Source organism: Cyanistes caeruleus, chromosome 1, assembly GCF_971803275.1.
Source record: "Cyanistes caeruleus chromosome 1, bCyaCae1.hap1.1, whole genome shotgun sequence".
Lineage (NCBI taxonomy): Eukaryota > Metazoa > Chordata > Aves > Passeriformes > Paridae > Cyanistes > Cyanistes caeruleus.
The window spans coordinates 102,107,028-102,124,755 of NC_141701.1; the positions used below are offsets into that span (position 1 = coordinate 102,107,028).

A 17,728-nucleotide genomic window follows, 5' to 3' on the forward strand; every position below is an offset into this window, starting at 1 on the left:
CTGGTGTAAATGGCAGGTGACTGTGATCACTAAAGGAAGCACCTCAAAAGCCTACTGTTGGGACAAGACAAGCATATTGCCACTGTTCTGCTTATACTTTATAAGAGAACACAAATACCTTGCAAGGTTGTCAGTCTGCTACCTCTCATGAACAATGAATGTGCTTAAAAATATAAGCAGTGAACAGGGAACAACATGCTATTTGTCACTTGTGCTACTTAGCAGTTGTGTATTATCACTTTTGCAAAGCATATAGAAATACATGATTAATAACTTTGTACAAATAGAGCTTCCTATGAGTGTACCAGGATATGGCCTTGAGCACTAAAATTCAATATATTATTGAAATGCTTGTCCCCAGAAAGCAAAGACCCCTGTGGCTATTTTTGTAACCTTAAATATAATAGCTTGCCAATGAATTTAAATTATGTTCACTATGGTTGTCATTTCTTCAAAATTCTTTGAATGCTTAAAATATGAAGAAATGTCAAAATTCAGCACTAGTTCTTAAGTAAAAATCTATTCAGGGATTTGGAGCTCTAGAAATATTACAATACATTCATTCTCATTAAATCCTATGTTGACTTTCTTGTCTTTCAGCAAAATATGGAGCTGGAGGAGAAGATCTGGAAGTAGTATGTCCTACACCAAAAAGTAAAAGAAGGAATCAGGTGCAGATATGCTAATTGTGTTTGCAAAAGGCATGCTGCTTTTGGTTTCTAAACCTGAATGAGATCCGTGGAACTGTGAATTATTATAATATCTTAAGAAATGAGAAATATCAGGAACTGGTAGTTATTTTCAGTTAAGATTTCAAATAAGTCAATTAATAGCATCTGGTCTTGTACAGAGGTTCAAGGTTCAGGTCTTAAATAAAAATTCAAGACAAGCTGCTCTTGTACAGGACAATAACAGCTGCTTATAGCTATTATATTTTTGGTGAATATAAGAGAGAGTTCTGATTCTATGAAATAATTATAACAATTACAAAGTTGCATCTATATAGTTTAAAATCAGATTTTATATCCTGATGAATCCAACTGAAATTATCCTCACAAGCCTCAGAGTGTAGTATGAAGATGAATTTTTTTTTTTTATGTGTACAGGAGAACACTTGAAAGCCAAGGACCCCTACAGAGATGTCTTGTCAACAACTTGCTTTACAGAAATGAATTCTGAATCCACTTCCTGTAAATCATTAATGTCAGATTAACTTCATTAGCTGAATTCATATTCTTCTCAAAAATTAAACAGATACTTCAACAGGTAGTTGTAATAATAATTCCTTGTGTGTTATCTTTAGGAATTTACTCGGTTATGATGGCAAAAGTACAAATGTGGAATTTGAGTCATGAAGCAAAGTTATACTGCAAGATATTCTATTTCACTTCACCTTTGAACAAACTTATCCCTCTTGATAAAAATTTATTTTACTTGACCTAAGTAGTGTATTATAGCGTAAGAATCATAAGAAGGAAAAAACCAAAAGACTATAAGGGGCTTTTAAGCACTATCTGATCCAACTAGACAGTCAAAACAGTGCCATATTCAAAGTTGTATTCATTTGTTCAAGTCCTTGTCTGACTGCTGCATATCTTGTCTTGAAGAGGAGTCTTGAATAGGTCAGAGAATTGTAATAGATTCACTTGCTTTGTACATATAAATAATTAAAGTGATCAGGGAAAAGTCTTATTTTACACATACATCAATAAAAGGTTAATCTTCCACTTTTCATCAGCTTGAGTCATTTGGATGCTCTGCTGTATACAAATCTTTCTGTACAAAGATTTCCACCTCTTGTTTTAAGACTGAATCGGTAGAAGGATAATGACAAGTTTACAAGGAGAATGTTGAGCTTAGTGGTTTGGCACAGCACTCAAAGCCAGATGGCTGATAGATTTTATACATGTGATATTGAAGACAATCCAGAAAGTAGTTACACATTTTCTAACCACTTCAATCTTTTCAAGTGTGGTGGAAGTGTTTCTTCTGTCCCCAGGTACAGCAAGCTGCAACCAGAAACAGGACAATCTTGTAATTGTGACTTGGGGAAATGGAAAAAAAGTTGTTGACATATATGATTAAGTAATGCAAAATATTGTTTGAAAATCTGAGGGAAATAGAGGTTATTCATCAATTTTTGGAAAGTTAAGTGCTTAATTAATTAGTACAGTTTTGCTAGTCTTCTACTTTGGAGATTTTGGCATGAATGCAACCTTAAATAATTTGATGAGCAAAAGGACTAAATTTGGATTCCTCAGTCCAATGTCAGGTGGTGTCTTGTACCTGGTTCCAAATAATGAGATGTTAGTATTTGGCAGTCTATTTAGGAAAAGTTTGGAAGTGCAATAACAAGTAGTATGGTAAATTAAAACTCTGCTTTCCAAGCTGTGTGTGTGTGTTCAGAAAATCTCTGATCACTGTATGATTAGTGTTGGATGATGTTATTGATAGAGACATTCTCTTATTGTATTTTAAGAGGCAGAGTATTGCATCAGCTGGGCGTTCACAGAATGTGCTAAGTGAAATATTAATCTTGGAAATTGCTGCTGTTCATCACGTTTCTGTTTTGATAAGAATTTTCCAAACTATTTTGTGGTTTTCGTGAAAATCAAATCCTACTGGTTTTCAGTGGTTCTCGTGCAGATAAAATGTATAGTTGTTTATGATTTTCCATATGTTTATGCTTAGTTTTAAGGCTACTTAAAATATGATGTTGGATCTAAAGTAATGTTTTTAAATAGAGCACTCAGATGAAGCTGATATGTGTCATGTAAGCAGTGCCAAGGGACTTGCCAACATGAGCAGCACATGGGTGTCCCATGGATGCTTAAACATATTAAGGATGGAAATGTATCCTGAAGCTCTCAGTACTTGCATCTTGCTTTCTGATTTGTTCTTCTAGCTTCTAGACAAGATTTAAAAATAACAAAAAATCTATGTATAAGTAAACAAACAAACAAACAAATGTTTGGCTGATCAGTAAGCATGTAATCTGTAATATGTTAAGCACTCTTAGAAGGCAGAAGTTCTAAGGAGGACTTTCAGTAAGTCCCATATGTTTTCCCTAAAGAGAAAGAACGAAAAGAGTAAGAACAAATAAACCAGGAATGAGTCAGCTTAGAAAGCAGACAAGAGAGACATGGAGTGATAGTGGAACGTTTCTGTAAGAAAATGAAAGGAGTTAGAGAAGAATGGGAAAAGGAGAGAAACTGGGAATCAAATAACTCCTCATGAGTTTTCTGTACTTTTCTTTCTACAAGAACATATTTCTGTATAGAAAACATAAGTGGCAGAAAAAGATACTGAAATGTTGGAGACCAGTTTCAAATCAGAAAGCAGTGTATTACAGCTTGGAAAGTAGACTGACGTATAACAAATTTCATGGAGCAAATTAGTATGATCTCAGGATTTTAGTTCAAAACATTTAGTGGAAGAATGAGAACAGTAGAAGGAGGTGATTGTAGTGAATTTTGGACTAGAAATAGGATCAATTAACTCTGTGTGAAGGAGAAAATGGGCAAAAGAAGGGGCAGGAGGAAAGGAGCTATGAGCCAAATGTAGAAATTAATGGAAAATGAGACATGAAAAAAACATTTTCTGTTTGCATTGATATTGCATGTTTCACTCCACAAGAGCAATAGGAAGAAAAGTCTGAGAATAAATAGAATCCACTCTGCTCATGGCCACATATGAAAGTCGTGGAAAAGTTGAATTCTTAGTGTGGTGGAGCAGACATACTGGACTAGTTAATAGCTGAAGAGAGAAAGAAGACTGATCAGGCAGAATTGGAAGGTCACACCACACAACCTTTCACTGACTGAAAAGGCAAACCAGCCTCAAGTACCATATTTATCCTTTCACTTCCATTACTGTATTTTCTACTTTTTCTGTTTGTCAAAACCAGCTCCTGAGTGTCAGACAGAAAAAAAAAAAACAAACAAAAAAACCCCAAAAAACACCCAAACAACTTCCAAAGTCATGTTGTTTAAAAAATGTTTGAAAATGCAGCAGGCAGCTTCACCAGAGCAAAATGTAAGGGTTGCAATTGCATGGTCCTACTTCTTCTCTAGGAAAGAATTGCTCTTAAATTTTTCATTAATTTGTTGATGTTGTACTGATATTTATGTCAGCCTTTTCTAATATCCTTTTTCATCAGAAGTAAAAATTGTTACCTGGACAGGCTTAAAATTGACAGTGGTGAAGTATTGATAAGCCAAAGAAGTATCTGCAGTGAAATTAGTTTCTTAACCTGCTAGTGATACCCACAATGTAATAGAATAAAGAAAAACTTGGTTTGGTCAGCAGCTTTTTTCTATGCCATCTTTGTGCTTTTTTTTTTTCACATACTCACAAAACCATAGCTACAATCCAAGGCAGCTCAGGTCTCCTCCAGTGCTGGAATTCCTTACATGCCTTTGCTGATTGCAGTATTTCCCAAAATAAGGGAAAAATTACTCATGTAAATATATTCTTGGACAAATTTCTTCAGCGCTGTTTTCTTTTTTGTGCCAAACACTTATTAAAGTTTGGAGCACTGAACTGTTGTTTAGCAGGTTCAGAAATTTGATATATCAAGTATTGGATAATTGCTGTCTTTTTCAATTTTTGTCCCTTGTATTCAAAGTCCTTTAGCAGCCTGCTTCCTTACACAGACTCAAACCAATGAGCTAGATACCCTTAGCCAATCTTAAGTTTTTTTCCTCAATTCACTTACCCCTTGTCTTGGGTTTTTAGGTCCAAGTATTACTGTAGCTGCTGTCTGTTCCTTGGCCTAAGTATGGTTTAGATTTGCTATCGATGTGGTTGAAGCAAAGGTGCTGCAGACTTTTATGGAACCAAAGACTGACCTGTTTACAGTCACCGTTTTTCTCTATTGTCTAAATTTTACGATGTGATCTTCCACTGTGGCAAGTGGGCAGCCACACTTGGAGTGCAAGGTGAAGAATGTCAGGAGTTAAATAACAAATAAATAGCAAAATTAAATAGCAAATGCGTGGATTTTGTTTCCAGCCATCTGTTGAAACAACATATCTTGCCTGGGCAGAAATCACAGAACCTTGGTCCTTGCAGTCTCTTTGCAGAGCATTAATGAATTTCAGTGATACAGAAGTATACCATTTTTAGTACTTAGGAATACAAAAATGGTTGCAGGAAACTAGCTTGGAATCCAGCACAATTTAGAGAGGTCTTTAAATTCTGAATGTTTAATTTCTAATTTGAATAAAGGCCAACTATCCTGACTCTTTCCTCAGTGTAGTCATTTAAGGAATAGAGTGAAAAGACAATATGCTTAAATCACTCTAAAGCATTCTCTTCAAAATATGTGCACATCAAAGTCAAAAGCTCCAGTGAACTATGGCATTGATATAGAGTAAAGAATATTAAATATGTACTAGTTTACTTACTTCAGCTTCCCAGGGATAGCAGGACTCTACTATCAGTGAAAATATGTATATCTTTTTCTCATGCTAGGTAAGATGTTATAATTTACAATTTTAGAAACTGTTACATTAAAATACTGTATTAGTTTTGATTTTTGATTTTTTTATGGTATTTTTGGCAGAATTTGTTCCTACATAAATTTTATGACACCCTTTATGAAAATGGGAAATTTGGGCTGAGGTTTCAGTATGTCCCTGTTAATGACTACAAGGCTTTAGCTGATTTAGCATAGAAGAAAATCTGGATACATGAAGATTTTGCCCATGACCAAAAAAATCTTGAAAGAACTTTACAGGAGGCAATTTTTAGGGTGTCTCAAATAAGAAAAACCTTTTCACTTACTATTGAAATAGAGACCATATAATAGAGATCATATCAGAATTCCCAGCTGACAAACACAAAACACACTCATGAGAGCTGGGAAATGGAAAAGTTTATTTCAGGTGTTTGTTTTGGTTATTTTACAAATTTAAACCAGAATTAGGAATTTCTCCTCAGTTGCTAATACAGAATAGAGACATACTGATTAGTCTTATTTTGCCAGTAATGATGCCATTAAAATTTTATCCAAGCATAATGGATATACCAAACTTTACCCTGAAAGAAATATCTAGCATATTTGTCATGGTATTTTTATTTTTACGGTGCTTAGAAGTGTTTGAAATACAATAGACTACAAGAATTTCCACATGCTTCATGCAAGAGTGGATTAAAATATTTGCTTCATAGGGGTAAACTCTTAAAGCTTTTAATTCTTTCATAAAAATCAAATATTCATAAAGACAAAAACTTATCAGTGATCATTTAATATCAAGGACTAGTTCTATTGGCCCAGTTCTGAGAGAACTACTAGTGGATAGAAACTCTACTTTTAGAAGTGCCATTAATATAGAAAAAGCCAGCATTGCATTCTGTATTTCTAATTTCCAAAATGCTATTAAAATAGCAGTTTGGAGTGACAGTTCATCTACAGTCCTTGGGAAATCTAAAAATAAACAGCCACCTGTGCTCAAAATGCTAGTAAATATACTTGTAAATCACTTAGATTACTTATTATTTACAGATATTACTTTTTTTTTCCTTGACACTTATGTACTACACAAATCAACCTGGTATATACAAATCAAAAGTTACTCAATTAACATAAAAATAGCGGATGTCACATGAAATGTCATTTAATGTCAGGTCTGGAATGAGCAAATAAATTGCCTCATCAGTTTAATTAACAAAAAAGGTAACCAAGTCAAATTAATGTACTTCAAATTATATTAGATCTATTTTGAATGGGATTGCACTGTTGAATTTTAATTGGAAATTCACTTTACAGGACAAGGAAATACATTAATTTACTTTGATGATCAATACTGGACAGACAGACAACAAACTTTTCTAAATATATTAGAGAGAATCAGATAAGCTTTGGTATCTTAGGGTCAAGGGACTCCCATTTAATTATTATATTTATAATACAGATTTTTTAAAATTTTTTAATATAAATTCTTAAGAGTCCTCTGTGACTTTCAGTGTTCTGATGATTATAATTAATGTCACAACACTGAGCTCCATGATGTTAAACACCTTACAGAGAGAGGAGAGAACCATTGAGATCAGACCAGTGGTGATGCAAAAGAATATTATTCCTCATTGTGAAGCCAGCTGGAGCATGGAGAGCTCAAGTGACTTGACTGGTCAACAGAAGTTCAGGAGATATGTGGCAGAACAGGATCTGTATGTCACATCTTAATCACAGTAATTTCACTGCATAGTGATCTTCCTAGTTTTCATTTTTCAGTTACTTTTTTTTGTGAGTAGCACATAGAAACAAGTTCATGATGTAGAGGGTTTTAATTAGAATAATCTGGTGATTTCCTTTCTTGTATACTGTTCTTTGACTGAAGGGCAAATGGGAAGAAGGATAGCTAGATGGAAAGAAGCAAAAAGAGTAAAGTTTTTATTTGGAGAAATGTACATTGTTATCAGCCATGGGAAGAGCAGCAGAAAAAGATATTTTCTCCTAGAAATGAAAATTTTCCCCCTTAGCATATATACAAGACACTTGATACAGAGAAATGAATTTATGTATCATTTTACTGTTAATCTGTCTGAATAATCCAAACATGATGGAAACACTGTTGGACACCCTAAATACTTAAAAATCAGGAAAAAATGTGATCAAAATTTCCCCAAGTAATTAGTGTTGCCTGCCAGCATTACAATTCATATTTTGAGTGCAAGTTCATATTCTGCAAAGGGGTAGCTGAAATTTTAAAAACTTAGTACAATTGCCTTTCCTGTTTGAAGTGGGTTTGAAGTATTCCCTTTGCTTCTTTTTAGGGTTGACAGCTGTCTCTGAGAAATGGAAGTACGTTTTCAGGTATTTAATGTAAAGAGTTAACATCTCTAGTAGAGGAGAAAAGGACTTAATCCCTTGAGGTGTTATTCCTAGTTCCACTATTACCATAGTTATTACTAAATCAAATTACTTTCTGCTGAAAAATTGTTTGGACAATCAAATTCATGTGTGTGTATACATTTACATAATTGAGTCTATCAACAAAAGGTTGCAGAAGCGAAACAAAGAAGGAGATACAGTAACTGCTATGGTAGCCTCTCCCCATTACCTGGCATGCTGGAATATTTATAAAAGAACTAGTTGGAATGGATGGACTAGCACTCCCAATGAATTCACTTAAGGCTTTTCCAAGTTTTCAATAACCAAACTAAATAATACATTGCTTGGATTTAGCAATTAGCAATATTCTAGATGTTTCTAGCTGGTAGAGTAGTAGCAGTGCTTCACAGTCAGTATTTGAAATTGGCGCTTGATAGGAAAAAAAAAACAAGGATTTTTTTTTTTTTCCTAAAAGAAACTTTCAAACAAATGTGAATTGATGATATATCATAGCCTCTCTGGCTTTCTAGCTCAAAAGAAACAGATTGTAGGAAAGTGACTTTAGGATGCTTTATATTGATACAATCATAATAATTTAAGTGTGATAACTTATTTAGCCCGAGTAAGTTTTTCATGCATATACCAAGCCTAAGAACATTTTTTAGTTATGGAAACTCTAATCTTTAACTGAACCAGAAAAATATAATATCTGTTCATTCATGTCCAAATTTACATTTTAAATATTTTTAAAGAAATTGCTATGTTTGTCTTTACTCTTTTCCCCAAAAATATGAAAATTTTCAGAAAGTTTAAAGCTGACCAGAAGATTACCTCATTCCACGATATTGTTTGAGGGAGTGATATCACAAAATTCAGTAAAGTTGATGTAATCTTCTCTACATCTCAAAGCATTTTCCTTTATTCATATTCAAACTACTTTATTTTTTCAGCCCTGCTTCTCATTGATAATATATAGGTATTATTGAAACAATTTAAACTTTGTTATTGATATATTTTTTTAGTCTCAATTTGTAGCCTTTTGGAATATTTCAGAATTAGCAGAAGATCTCACTATAAACAATCATTGTCTGAATTAATTTATTGTTTGAAAAAAAACAACTTTGGCAGGGTTGTTAAGCAGAGAAAAAATAAATTATCTGGATGAAAATATAAGCATATGTTGCTTTAAACTCACAGCCAATGATATTTAAATCCTATTTAAATTAGACAAAATTTCCCATAAGAGTAAGGAATGAGAAAGAAGCAAGGGAGATGAGTAAACACAAAAATGTCAGATAAAGTTTTTTACAGTTTCTGTTTACAGTGGCAGGTGATTGCCTTCTGCACAGTGTGGTGTTGGCTATATAATTATGCTGCATGAATAAAGAGCTCTAATTTAAGCAGATGAAGTTGATTATTTATCTGCCTCTGTGCTGAAGACATTTGATTTTACATGCCTACGACACAGAGGTGCGTACAAATGAAAGAGCTTTCTAAAGGTGTTCTGGTACCCTCCTGAATTGTTTCAGCAGAGAAATATTTCTGATGCATTTAATGCTAGTAGTAATGGAACTGAACCTCCTCAAAATTTCTGTACATTTATTTGGGACTCACTCCCTCTTAGACTTCTACTCTTCTTGGGTTTCTTCCATGATTCATGTGGGGTAAAAGTGCAGCAGTCTTGGCAGATCAAGGAAGGTCATTGATAGGTACATTCCCTACTCAAGTACTGTTAGGTATGAGTATGCCAAAATCAGAAAAAAATAACCTTGGAAGCTGACTAAAGCTAGGAAACCTGTACAAATAGAGATCATAAAATTTTCATGAACATGTGACATGAAATGTGCAGATTTTGATCTGCCTACAACTATTTAAAAATGAGTCACTGTGTTAGAGCACAATGGATGAGACCTGCATGAAAGACAGGTGGGATGGGATGCTGTCAACCATATTCCCAACCAGGAACAGCAGAAAGAAAGGGGGAAAAAAAGGTGGAAGATGAGAAATCTCATGACAGGCTGAAGATTTTTGCTTTGGGAAAAAGACAGAACAACTAACTATTCATGAGACATTATTTCTATCAACAGTTGTGCAGATAATATTTTTTTTTCAGTTTTCAAAAAGTCTTGTTTCTATGTTTATGGTTTTTCTAGCATAAACTGTGCTTGAAGTTGGTCTTTTAAGAGGGCTTAAATTTTAATGGAAGAATTATACACAATTTTATAAATTGCTATATTACAATTAGGATGATGAATATGTTTCTTTTCTAGAAAAATTCCTTTTTTGGACCTTTCTGTTATAACCCTGGTGTCCTTGGAAGAACATTTTCATTTCAGTGGAGGTTTTTGCCTTGAATATTCAAAGTTATTTACATGAACCGTATCTGTAACTCTTATCAATTATTTTTCATGTGCCTATTTTTCCAAGTACTAAAACATGTGTTGTTTTCCCTCTGTGTGTCTCCTGCATCTTCCTTATAACTGTGTTCAGACTTATGGGAATTTAACTAAGAGGGATTCCAAGTCACATGAACATAGACACAGCCATAGGCTGCAGAGATTAAAACACACTTGAATGTAAGTCGTGAAAAGGGTGTAAACAAAAGGTTTATGCAACTTTGGTTGCATATGCCTCACATAAATACCATTAAAGAGTGTTTTATGTTAGTATCCTTTCTAGGAAAAGGCCAGAGTTGCTGGTGGATTGCAATATCAAAGTTTGGGCAACAGCTATTAAGTGTACAGCAACAAAGGAAGAGTTGTAAAGCAGCATGCATTTTACCTATCTAGTTCATCTTTTATGTTTGCTATGTTTGAATATACCTCACAAAAGATATTTGAGGGAGACAAATTCATTTAAGGATGATAATTCACTTACTTAAATAAAACCAGGCAAAATAAAGATGCTGTTTACTAGCTAGAGTTTGGGAATTGGTAACTACTGTAACTGCAGTTCTGAACAGCAGTGTATATTGAGTTTCAAACTAATTTTTATTACAACTAACTGGAGAGTTTAATCTGCCAAAGTCACTGCTGCACCTCTACCTGTCCATTAAGGGGTTATTTGAGATGTTTTGTTTATAGGAGCTTATCTGTAATTGTGACATCACATCAGCTGATTCTTCTTGTGTATTCAAGACATAATTCTGGAAAACTTCAAAGGACAGAGACTACAAAAAAAAACCCATCTGGGCAAGTTATTGTCAAGCTTGGCTGTTCTCATGGTGGAAATAGCCTCTTCCTATGCATTCTGAGACTCTCTTCTTTAAACTAATCCATTTCATGCCCTGCCCTGGATCACTCTGTCTCAATGGCTTCCCAGCTAGAGCTACCGCTTCCTCAGGCTGAGCCAGCCCTGACCACTCGACCTCTCCTTGTAGTGCAAGTGCTGGAGCTTCAATTACCCTGTGATTCGTTTTCTGATCTTGCTCCAGTTTGTCAGTACCTCCCCTGTGTTGGGAGGTCCCTGCATTTGACCACCTGTGTGGTCTAATCTGTGGGTTATCTATCGAGTAGGGGAATAATCACTTCACTCAGGATTGTGCCAGTGAAGCCCAGGCTGCTGTAGATGGGCACTTTGGCTGGGTATTTTTGCTGCTGGGGGATGCTGCTGGCTCACACTTGAGAGTGGTGAGCCCCCTGCCTGGGGCTCCCAAGGCCTCTCTAGCACAGCTATTCTCCAGCCTGTGTTGCTGCAAGGATCTTCTATTCCAAGGGAAGGATGAGGTGCAGGGTGGAGAAACATTGGTGGAATGACTTTGAAGACCCAGCTAATCCATGTGTCTTCCAGGTGTCAAAAGAACCTAATGTGGAAGTTTTCAGATGCTCAGGAAAGTATTTTGAGTGGTATTTAGTGATAATGTGTTGAGAAGGTGATGAAAAATTTGAATAGCTGAGTAGTGGTGGGTGTTTGAGATAAATAGTATTACCTGTGCCATCTTATAACGTGCAGCTGTCTGCTTTGGAACAATGAGGACATTACTGTGTTTTTCCCTAGTACATGGTCCAGAAAACATAAAATTATTAGCAAATCAATGGTATGATTGGCTAGGTCTAGTGAAAGTTCTGAATATTCTACTCTATTAGGAGAATGCTTCCAAGGATTTAAGCATCTTTTGTAACCAGTAAATCTTTCAAAATGTGCTTCGTTTTAACTGTAGACATTGGCTCCAATATTGATAAATATCTCAGTTTGTAAATGGTCCTTCAAGACCAATAAAAATTATTGTCCTTCCTGAGCCCACTTACTGAGCCAAGTGCATGATACTCCGTGAATCAGTAGGTGAATTTCCCTTTCTCTTATAATAGATACAAATTTCCTGTTGGTTTTCACATTGCCTTATATTTTTATCTCTCTTTATTTTCAAAATGGTGATTAATTGATCTACAGCTTTTAATATTCAAAGCTGCATGACTTCTTCTCATTATGCAATCAGTAAAATTAATGAACGACAGCTCTGCACCACCAGGAGGCCTAGCTGAATAGCAAAGGGACTATAGAAACAGGTTATTTGTGGGTCACTGTCAGAATGGATTTAATTTTATAGTACAGAATATTTCTCCTAATATAGAAAAATGTTTAGTGAATATTCTTGTGTTAATGAAAACTGTTAAATTTATGCTACTTCATATTTGGCATCATTTCAAAATGTCACTGCTGCACTTTGTTAATTTACTTTTGAATTCATTTCAGCATGTAACAACAAGAAGGGAGAAATTAGGGGAACTTGAAATCTTGAAGAGTGAACCTGATGACTCTTTGTAGTGGCAGATCAGTTTTGTATTAGGCTATGGATCCAGGATATTCAGTGAAAATTCTTAAATTTTTCTCCTGTGTGTATTGCAGCAAGCCTTAAATCAAGATACACAGTTCACACCTTTTTAGTTGAATCTGTGGCTGATTCTTAGATGGACGGAAATGATCATTTTCCTCAGCATTTCTGTATAGCACCTTCAAGTTGAGTTTCACAGTCAGTGAAAAATGAACGTGAATGGCACTCGCGCGTTCACGTACGTGGTTGTAAATGTGCTACGCTAGACACATAAAGCAGAAATTCTGTATTGAGCACAGCCAAAATTAACCTTATGTAGTATCATCATTATTTTGCCTTCTGCCATATGACAGAAGGTAACAGTCTGTTCCCATGTGTTGGAGTCATTACTCACCACAGATGTACATAGATGAAGGGTGATGTTATACAGGATGCCAGCTCCAGAAGAAAGCCAAATGCATCATCAGATTTATCAGAGTCTGCATGGTGTCACTGAGTTTGCTGCTCTAAAAGTGGGTTAGATGAGCATAGTTTCTGGTGATAGAACAATATAAAGGGAGCATCAGAAATGTGTTCTTTTAGAATCCAGGGAAGTATTCAGTTTACCTTGCAAATATTTTGGTATAACAAAAAGGCAGCCTGAAAAAGTGAAGCAGAAGTACTTAGGATAGTCTAAGAAGAAAGAAGAAATCTCAAGGAATTGCTGAGAAATTACTTTTCTTGCAGTACTTTCTGTGGCATTTAGCATATTAAAAACAAAAGCACATTATTATCATTGAATCTCTGCCATCTTCCAAAGGGAAAAACTAACAAAATAACAAAGTGGACCTTTTCTAGGGTATGAGAATCTACTTTCTCAGCACAGAAGCAGAAGTCCTTGCTTGTGAAAAAAATGAATAAATTAGCCACCATGTAAAACTTTAAAGAAGACGAATTGCTACTAGGAAATTTAGGATTATTTATGATGGAAGAGATTACCTTGAAATTTCATTTCATGGGAGGGACATGTGGAGCTGTTGTATGCTGCAGCAGTGTATGGGTGATTTTAAGGAGCAGGGATAACTAAAAGAGAAAGGGTAAAAGGAGATAATTATACAAAAAGAGAAAGTAATTCTGCAGTCATGTACTTTGTGGTCAGTAAAATGAGTTTTTAAATTCAGTTATGATTGGGAACCAAGCACAAGCAGATATTTGAATTTGAGTTATACTCTCCTGTCAAAAAAACCCTCAGCCATTTAATATCTTGAAGGTAACATAGAACTAACCTCAAAGGATTTAGAAGAGCTCTCATACTCCTCTAATGCTGATGTTTTCTTTAGAAAATGTAGTATCATTATATCACCAGAATCAAGGAACTCTAATGGCTTCTATTTTAAAAGTTCCTTTTGACACAAAATGATAACTATATATTTTAATATCACATATTCTCTTAAGACTTACTAATCATTTGCATAAAGGGCTCAGTCTTAAAAAATGTTCCCAGATTTATAATTCCTTGTTTCCATTAATCACCAAGGGATTAATTCTTTTCAGTATTGCACTCAGAGTGATGAAAATAAATTGAAGCTGTGAGTTTGGAGTCTAAGAACTAATAAGTTTTATCTTCTACTGCATTTCAGTGAACAAAACTATATAAAATTTTCACTAGAGCTAAGAGAACAACATGTGTAGATTTTCTTTTTTAACTTTTTATTCCATTTTTTTTAAAATATTTTGTCGCTGAACTAAAAAGTTGGGGAAATCAGTCAAGGTCAAGTCAAATCAGAATCTGACAATGCAATGAATACATTTACTTGGTTCAATTAAGTATTTCATATAATCCGAAATGAAACTTGAAATTTTCCAATTATTTAATCCTCCTAACAATTTATATTTCTTTAAATTAGTTTTGAAAATAATAAGAGCCTCTTTAAGATATGCATTTTAACTATTTCATGATGAAAAATATCATAAGAAGAATTCTGGATATTGATGACTCTTAACTTCTTTTTATCTTGTCTTTACTGTAAGCTGCTGTAGAATTTGAACAGATTTTTTCTTCTCTCTTTGCAAACTAATCTTTCCTTGTGAGGGAAAAAATAATTCTTGGATCTCATGTTTTAATCCAGTTGCAAAACTAAGTGATTCAAATTCAGTGGTCCTTTTTTGGGAAAGAGGATATCCTGATCTCCCTCTGTAGTTATTCCTTTGCTAGTCAATATAAAACACAAAAATAATCTGAGAAGATTGCAACACTGAACATATTTTTCCTGGAAAAGAGAAGGGATTGTGCATCCTCCTGTTAAACCAGGAAAACTCATAGCCTGGAGGCACAACATGTTTTTTGGTATTTAGTAATCTGGTCATCTTAAATAAGTGATCTGTAGCTTCTCTTTTTCCTTCAGCATCATTTTAAAGTAAGGTTGAATTGGGCTTTGTGTTTTAAAGAGTGAGGGAGTATTAAGAGGGTTTTGTCCTTCTGACTCAGGGCTGCACAGGCTGTGTGGACAGGGGCAATGTGTCTCAGCAGGCTCCTCCATGGCTGGCTCCAGTCTAGTGGTCCCTGCCTCAGCCAAGGGCTGGTTTAGATCCAGACCTGGCACATGAACAGTTTTTCAAGACTGATGTTTGGACAGTGTTTTCTTATTGAGTCTAAGTTCTTGTGTTCACACATCCACTTTGCAAAGTGGCAGTCACTAAGGAGATAGAAACTATAAAAGGAAGGAAAAATATGAAAACTTCTGCCATTCTCAATAAGGGACAAAACATTCCTTCTCATCTCTCCCATTCAGAAATGTTAGTGGTAAGGGAATAGTGGTTAGTGTAGGAATAATATTTTCTCCTGCTCTTCTACTTCCTTAGTAAGCTGGACGTAGAATCAGGATCATTTTGCTGTGCATAAAATTGGAAAAAATTTCCTAACTTTCATATTATCTTCTAAATAAATAAATAAAAAAATTAAAGTCATTGTCCCTGGCCTGTCACTTATTTTTAAAATATTTAAATATTTATATTTTTCTCTATATTTTTAGACGTATTTAAATATTTAAAAATATTATAAATATTTTAAAAATATCTAGAAATATTTAATTGTCTAGAAATTTCTAGAATAGAAAAACACTCAATGTGCCCTAATTCATCATTTCAGAAATTTCTTAATTTTGCCACAGTTATAAAATAAAGAATTCCTTCTATAAAATGTTCCCCAGAGCCAAGCAAATAAAAATAAATAGTTTATAGAGATGTTTACACAATATGAGGTTATAAACTAGTATAATTTAATTTAAAAGTGGGAGAGGAAAATACTGATGTATTATGAATAAACTTCTTACCTCTGACCACACAGACTCATCACTGACCATACATCAGACTTGCACTATGTTCTATGTGCTGTGGCTTTTTCTTTCTCAGAAATAAATGTGCAGCAGAGGCCATTTTCCATCTTTCTATAACATATGCTTATGCTAACAGTTTATATATAATATATAAACGTAGCAAGAAATGCCAGTGCAGTCTAGGAATGAGCAACACCATAGTCACAACTAGTTAGAAAATTAGGCAAAAAGGGTTGGGTTACACAGGAATGAATTTACCTTAACTTCAATGTTTGAGGTTTTTGAAAGCTCCCAAAATTCAAATCATTTTTCATCAAAGGTCCTTGCTTGCACTTTTGCCCAACAGATGCCCAAACATAGATGCAGAAAGAATAGATACCTCAGAATTTGTTTAAGAACCTAGCTGATGGAGTTGAGGACAATAATCTAAGCTTCCAACTCCTGTCTGTTAGTCAAGAGAAGTAAAAAGCAGTCAGAGGTTAATGAAGAGAATATCAGGCAATAATTATGGGTATGAGAATATCCAAAGAGTAAATTATTTGGGAACTGTAAGCAGCTCTAAGTTTTAGATATTATTTATTGATGTTACACCGTTACATTTTTGTCAACAAAGCAGACAATGTGTTTGAAAGAGAGAACACAGCTTGTAACAGATGACAAAGCTTAAAGATAGTGAAAATAAATTAAAATATTGCTGTCTTAAAAGTGTATGTAAAAAAATGATTCCAGTAATACTGTAGAGGTAGAAAGGAAGAATATGCTCCATTTAAAAAGCAAAAGCTGAAATGCTCAGTAGATGTCATGTCGTACGAGGCTGGTGCAGATGAGTGCATTATGAATGTTATAATGGGCAGAGCAGGTTAGTTTTCACTTGTGGCAGGGTCTTTTGGCCTCTGGGGGGATGTCCAGTGATTGACTGCTACAAAATGTCATCTGACAGAAGACAGAAATGCTCCTTGCCTGTGGAACTTGATGTGCTTCTCCTACCTGAGACATTCAGAAAACTAAGCAAAAGAAAAGAAGGCAGAAGCAGAGGAAGAATCAAGGGAAATCAAGATGATGATCTTGTTAAAATATGCAAGGAAGACAGTGCAGGAGATTTTGCTTATACTCACATGTGGAGAGTTTCAGAGAGTTTTTTGTAAAAATCTGATTATCAAAAGGAAGAACATATCCCACAATACATGACTGGCAGAAAACAAGGGGCTTATTACTCTGACAGTTGATCTAGTCAGTATTTTTGTGTCTTGCTCCTGAACATTTAAGTACTCATGGCATGGAAAGAAATGTGCAGACCTATCTTGAAAGGTGTTTTTTTGCTAAAATGGATTACAAAGGGTGTTCAGCTATTCTGAATTGTGAAATATGTGAAAGCAGCACATATTATGACACCATGCCAAGTGAAGAGGTCAGTGTTGTAAAATCATTGACAATAGATTACTGCTAGTAAAAAACAAAAAAAAAAAATCTTGGCCAGAGATGCACATTTGAAACATCTATGGAGACCAAGCTATTTCCTTAGCACCCTGAGTGTTTGGTCTTGCTAATTCAGTAACCAACATTAAAAAGCCTGCAACTTACCAGTGAAACACTTGGTGAATATCTATCTTAAGATCTCTTAAGAGTTTTTCTTCACTAACAGACATAAGTTGTTGGTATATTATTTTAAAGCAATAAAAGATTTCAGGGCCAAATACAATCTGTCTGCACAATGTTGTTATTTGCTTGATAGAGTGCTTTCCTGATCACCTCTGGGCAGTGTTATTGTTTTAGAAAATTTATATTTTATTTTTTGTGAGAAATCTA

The 17,728-nt window shown here is 34.7% G+C and overlaps 1 long non-coding RNA gene across 2 annotated transcripts in view; it reads right to left on the reverse strand.

Annotated features, from left to right (window-relative positions):
- LOC147655790 (uncharacterized) overlaps window positions 1-16,472 on the reverse strand; it is a 54,062-nt gene extending 37,590 nt beyond the window's left edge. The window contains exons 1-4 of one of the 2 annotated variants that reach the window (XR_015280034.1): window positions 16,181-16,472; window positions 13,587-13,670; window positions 13,003-13,142; window positions 5,859-7,364 (exon numbers count right to left, since the gene is read on the reverse strand). This is a non-coding gene — a long non-coding RNA (uncharacterized LOC147655790). Of the gene's footprint in view, window positions 1-5,858; window positions 7,365-13,002; window positions 13,143-13,586; window positions 13,671-16,180 lie in introns of those variants that run through there. The other variant, XR_015280023.1, reaches the window with a different exon arrangement.
- Between the last annotated feature and the right edge of the window lie 1,256 nt (window positions 16,473-17,728).